The following is a 6,795-nucleotide window of genomic DNA, read 5'->3' on the forward strand; positions in this document are numbered from 1 at the left end:
AATATTTCTTGCAGTTAATATGACTTATACGCCACTTTAATATGTAAAGTATTTTAAACACAGTTAGCACTTTAAAGTCATCATATTTTAAGTTATTTTATTTTGCACTACTTTGTCTTATTGTGTAATTTTTGATACAAACAAGTTTAATAAATACACATTTTGCAAGAATTATGTTCTTTATTGCATTAATTTTATCTAAAAAAAGGCACATGTAAAGCAGTGAAGCTGTGATTCTTTGCTATACAAGTAAAAGTATGAGTAAAAACTCTGTAAGTAAACAGTCTGAAAGTAAAAAGTCAGTGAGTAAAAACTCTGTGAGTAAAAAGTCTGCGAGTAAAAGTCTGTGAGTAAAAAGTCTGCGAGTAAAAGTCTGTGAGTAAAAAGTCTGTAAGTAAAAAGTCTGAAAGTAAAAAATCTAAAAGTAAAAAGTCTGAAAGTAAAAAGTCTGTAAGTAAAAAGTCTGAAAGTAAAAAATCTAAAAGTAAAAAGTCTGAAAGTAAAAAGTCTGAATAAAAAGTCTGTGAGTAAAAAGTATGTGAGTAAAAACTCTGAGTAAAAAGTTAGAAAGTAAAAAGTCTGAAAGTAAAAAGTCTGAAAGTAAAAAGTCTGTGAGTAAAAAGTCTGAGTAAAACGTTAGAAAGTAAAAAGTCTGAAAGTAAAAAGTCTGTGAGTAAAAAGTCTGTGAGTAAAAAGTCTGAAAGTAAAAAGTCTGTGAGTAAAAAGTCTGTGAGTAAAAAGTCTGTGAGTAAAAAGTCTGAAAGTAAAAAGTCTGTGAGTAAAAAGTCTGTGAGTAAAAAGTCTGAAAGTAAAAAGTCTGTGAGTAAAAAGTCTGTGAGTAAAAAGTCTGTGAGTAAAAAGTCTGAAAGTAAAAAGTCTGTGAGTAAAAAGTCTGTAAGTAAAAAGTCTGAAAGTAAAAAGTCTGAAAGTAAAAAGTCTGAGTAAACAGTCTGTGAGTAAAAACTCTGTGAGTAAAAAGTCTGAAAGTATAAAGTCTGAGTAAACAGTCTGTGAGTAAAAACTCTGTGAGTAAAAAGTCTGTAAGTAAAAAGTCTGTGAGTAAAAAGTCTGTGAGTAAAAAGTCTGTGAGTAAAAAGTCTGAGTAAAAAGTCTGAGTAAAAAGTCAGAAAGTAAAAAGTCTGCTCGGGTGTGTGTCGGTGTTAATGGTGGGCCTGTTAGGGCAGATATTTTGGGTGTGTTTCAATAATGTGGCCCTCAGGTCTCTTTTTCACCAAGATTCTGTCTTTTTTAACTTTAAAGACTGTGCATGACATCCAATCATCATGCCAAGCCCCAGCAATAGTCAAAGCTCAAGCAGCTGAGAGATAAAACTATTATTACTATTATGGAGTAGAAAGTTCTAGATCAGTCTCAAGAACTTTCTCTTTTTTATGTCTAGAAAACAGTTTTAGTCCCCATCAAATTGCACACTTAACCTAAACCTTGCCTAACCTTAATCCTAACTATAACCTAGACTTAACCAAACCAATGACCTAACTATAACCTTAATCATAACCTAACCCCAACCCTTTTCATAACCTAAACTTAACCTAAACTTAATCTTAACCTTAACCATAACCTAGACTTAACCAAACCCATGACATAACTATGACCTCAATCATAACTTAACCCCAACTTAAACCTAAACTTAACCAAATTCTAATGTTAACCTTAACCATAACTGAAAAGTAACCTAATCCTTGAGCTAAATCAAATTTTTACTGTAACCTAAACTTAACTTTAATCATAATCTAAACTTAACCTAATCGTAACCATAATCTTAGCCATAACCTAAACTTAATCTAAACATAAAATTAAATTTAACTTTAATTATAATCTAAACCAAACCTATTTGGGACAGTTATCTCAGCCATAACCTAAATTTAATCTAAACATAAACTTAAACTTAAGCTAAATATTCTAAACCTAACCTGCACCTTCTGCAGAGAATTGATCTGCCTTGTGCTCAGTGATTCCTCAGAATAGGCTGATATGAAGATAAATATTTATTCATGTAAGTAATTAAGCTGATATTCCCACAAAATCCCCAATAGGCTACAGAATGTGCCAAGTATTACACTGCAGTAAAAGCCAAAGTCAAAGTCAAAGTGTTTTTTATTGTCATTTCAGCTATATACAGAGTACACAGTGAAACGAAACAACGTTCCTCCAGGGACCATGGTGCACATAAACACAGTGTAGACAGAACAATAGTGCAACAGTACAAAAGTGCAGACAGACAATACAACACAATACAGACAACGAATAATAAATAACAAGACAGTGTGCAAATTATGCAGTGTGCAAAAAGTGTGCAAAAAAGACCAGTGAGGTAGTAATTACCTCTATTACACAGTGTGCAATAGAGTCCAGTGAGGTAGTAGGGTTTTTAGTGCTTTCCATTTTCTGGGGTAAGTGGGGTAAGAGTGTGTGTGCATGTACAGAAAAACCATCAGTTCAGTCTCTGCAGTTGAGGAGTCTGATGGCTTGGGGGTAGAAGCTGTTGCAGAATCTGGTCGTGCTGGACCGGATGCTGCGGTACCTTCTTCCCGAAGGCAGGAGGGAAGAAGCTTGTGGTTTGCCAGAACATGCCAATTCAAAGATCATCACACATTCACTCAATTACATTTAGAGTAATTGCATCACCTGATATTTCCTCTGACCACACAAGAAGAAGTTTACTCTATTCGCTGTAATACTGTAATGTTTAAGACAGTACTGCTTAAGTCTATTTGATTTGTTTATTAGAGGTAAGATGATCCATCCTACAGGGTGAGTTTGACCATCTGAGAAAACAGTATTAACTATTTTTAATTCCACTAATAACTACAGGGGTTGGACAATGAAACTGAAACACCTGTCATTTTAGTGTGGAAGTGTTGGACCAGCCTGGTGGCCAATCTTCATTAATTACACATTTCACCAGTAAGAGCAGAGTGTGAAGGTTCAATTAGCAGGGTAAGAGCACAGTTTTGCTCAAAATACTTCAGTGCACACAACATTATTGGTGACATACCAGAGTTCAAAAGAGGACAAATTGTTGTTGCACGTCTTGCTGGCGCATCTGTGACCAAGACAGCAAGTCTTTGTGATGTATTAAGAGCCACGGTATCTAGGGTAACGTCAGCATACCACCAAGAAGGACGAACCACATCCAACAGGATTAACTGTGGACGCTGTAAGAGGAAGCTGTTTGAAAGGGATGTTCTGGTGCTAATCCGGATTGTATGCAAAAAACATAAAACCACAGCTGCTCAAATCACAGCAGAATTCAATGTGCACCTCAACTCTCCTGTTTTCATCAGAACTGTCCGTCGGGACAATAAATTATTGTTGTCTAAAACCAGGTGTTTCCGTTTCATAATCCAACCTCTGTATATATGAACCAAGTCTGATGGAGAGGAGAGAGGTGTAAGACAGTGATAGTTAGTTATGATATTTAATCTATTTCCATTTTAAACAAAAATAAAAAATAATCTACTTCCTGAATGTGTTTATATCATTAAACGATACTATATATCACCAGGCTCTGTTAATAGACTAAATGTAGTCAGGAAGTTTGAGCCAAAGTTGGTAAAATTATTCATTTGTGATAAAAAAAAATTGCATTCGTTAACACGTTAACTTTGACAGCTGTGGAGGGAGAAAAGAGGAGTCTCCAAGTCCCCCTTAAATTATGGACAGGAGCTGGTAATGAGGGAAAACCAACACTTAGCAACACTATTTAGGCGGCTTTCACATCTACCTTGTTTTATCTGAATCAAAGTAGCAGGTGTGAAAGGAGCTGTGAACCACTGTCCAGACCAAAGAAACTGAGTTTGGATCTACTAAACCCTTCTAGATGGTTCTAGATGGTTCTCTTTTAGCTGCTATGCCAAAAAAGTAAGCTAATGATGTACAGTTACTCCGATACAAGTGGTTCTACTTCTACCTACTGACTCATCATACCCCACTCTTCCCTTATACACACATACAGCTCATAATAAAACTTCTCTCCTGTCCTCAGTGGGCCTCTTAATCCCGTTGTCATAAGCCTAATGTAGAGAAAACGATCTGCAGAACCTCAACATGCTTTGATGAAGCCGCATGTTCAGTGTCTACTGACTGATGTCTGAGAACACCCTGGAGACACGTTCCCCTGCGTGCCTCGCTTTTCTCGTCTTGTCTTCTCTAACCTGTCAGGATCATGTCTAGTCATGTTGCCAGATCCTTACATTTCATTTTCACACCTATATAAGAGCTTAGATGGTTAACCAAATACGGTAAAGTCTGGTTTCAAGAGCTCCATATGGAGGACAGGGATGTTTTGCAGTAAACGTGGGACATTATGACTGTGGGCCCCAATGTAAAGTCAGGCTTTAGTCAGGCTTGGATTCATTTTCTGCAGAGTGTGTCTTCTTTCTCTACCTGAATGCATTAACTGCTATTGATTTATTACACAGTATAAACAGTATTTTCTGTGCTGGTGCTCTGCCCACACCAATCATGCACTGTTCAACAGGTACCAGGTACTCACCAGGTGGTGGGAAGGGGGGCAACAAAAAAATCAGGCTTATTAACAACCATCATCATAATAATAGTAATCATAATAATGATATATGTAAAATAAAACTATGTAAAGTAAGTTTATATATATAAGCTATTCAAAAGTAACATATTTGCTTGAGAAAAAGATGGAGTCTGCATCTAAACCAAGTATAACAGTAGCCGAAGAGGCTCCTTACGCTTTCTGTACATAGATAGAAAATGGAAAAGAAACTTGTTTCACAGCTCAATAAACATAGTCACAGCAATACATTCATAAATATCTTATTCTCATGTTGTCAGTACTGACGCTGTCAGTCTGACTGCTCCGGACTCTAACAAAACAACACTAAACAACAAAGACTCCAATTCCCAGCATGCTCTCTCTCACCATACATCCCTGTCTCTGCTGATCACGTGACACTACAGCGTTCACGCTCTCCGAGCTTCTGATTGCACACACCTGGTCTGTTTTGTATAAATACCACCCTGTTTCCATTGTTTCCTCGGCAGGTATTGAATCTAGTTTTCTAGCTCTTCTACTAAACATTTTAGTTTAACGGGAAGTCAGATTTAGGAAAAATGTCTGTTCAGTTTTACATAAACCATAAACCAATCTGCTGATGTTGGCTTCTTCCACATATAGATTCATAGGTTGTCTCCGCCCACAAAAAAAAGAGGTGGCTCATTACTGAAGAGGACCTGCTACCATTCTAATCGCGACTGCCCACCAAGTTTCATTCTTTCTTTTTTTATTCCTTCTTTTTTATTGGCTTTTGGCTGAAAGCGGTTTGATGACAGTGCCCATAGCAGTTCTATAGTAAAATTATAAAGTAAATGGGTGTGTAGGGCACTGGGATTAAATTATGCAGCACCGCCTGCCAGATGGCAGTATTGTAAACAGGTCATGTGTAGTAGGCCTATTGTCTAGCCTTATTTAATGGGGTTCCCCAAGGCATTGCAACTTATAGATGTATGTGTGTGAGTTGCTGCCTATGAAAATTTCACTGTCCTTACCATTGTCTGGTGGGCCTCTGTCATATATTGCCTTTACAGAGAAACCCTGACCAGCTCTTTTTTTTTTAAGAATGTGTCTGGGAGATATTCTGACACTCAGCTTTGTTCAACACTCTACTAAAACATCCTCATTTCAGCCTCCCTGTCCTCCCAGCATTAACATGCATCCTGGGAGATCTTATCATAAGTGGTTAGCATAAAGTACAGGTGTGAACGGGAAACAATCAGTCCTGATGACACATTTCAAGCCTTCAGAGGTGGTTAGAGATGCATATTGTTATTGTAGTGTTATTATTATATTATTATTGTAGTGTGACGATCAAAGCACCACCCACATTAACTGCGTCATGCTGCCCCTGCTGAACCAAGCTCATGGCAGGGTGTCTATGAATTCTTCAAAAGTCAAATTTTGTTCTAGAAAAGGGTTTTACTTGTCTTTAAGTTTCTTACATTATAAGTAAGTAAAGGTCTAAAACATAATAAAACTAAAAACAATTTTGGCTTTATTTTAATGTTTTTCATTTTCCAAATTCCATATGCCTCAGTTAGCTTAAATTATTTTACTGATTTAACAGCAGACTGTAATAAGCAAAGCCAATAGCATTATAAATGGCTCAGAGGGTTGCTATTTTCACATACATAAATTACTTTCTTTTAGCTAGAGGAGACAGTTCTCCAGGAATTACTAAAAACAGTAGACAGTAAACTCCAGTTTAGCCCCGGATTTGGTCGAAATATTGGTTTGTCATAAAAATACAAGAACCACAAGCTGGGTGTGCTGAGTGGTCCAGCAGTTTTAAGTGCTGCCACTATGACCAGGAGATCGTTGGTTCGAATCCTGGTCATGCAGCTTGCCATCAGCTGCCGGAGCCCTGAGAGAGCACAGTTGGCTTTGCTCTCTCTGGGTGGGTAGATGGCGCCCTTTCCCCTCTTCCCTCGTAGGTTAATGACGATCAGCACAAGGCGTCTGTGAGCTGATGTATCGGTCGCTGCGCTTTTCTCCGAGCGCACTGTGATGCTACTCGGCAATGCTTCATCAGCAGCAGTTTGAAAAGAGGCGATGTCTGTCTTTCTGATTCATGTGCTAGTATTCACTCTCCTTGTCTTGTGGCATCACTTGTGATGGAGGATATACAGTTGACTAGCAGCTGAATGGGTGGGACAATAGCCCTAGCTACATTGGAAGAAAATAGGGGAAAATGTACATTTAAGTGAGTGTTTTGGGCTTTTAGACATAATTATTATTGGGAATGT

This window comes from Astyanax mexicanus, chromosome 3, assembly GCF_023375975.1.
Source record: "Astyanax mexicanus isolate ESR-SI-001 chromosome 3, AstMex3_surface, whole genome shotgun sequence".
NCBI classification, from domain to species: Eukaryota; Metazoa; Chordata; class Actinopteri; order Characiformes; family Acestrorhamphidae; genus Astyanax; species Astyanax mexicanus.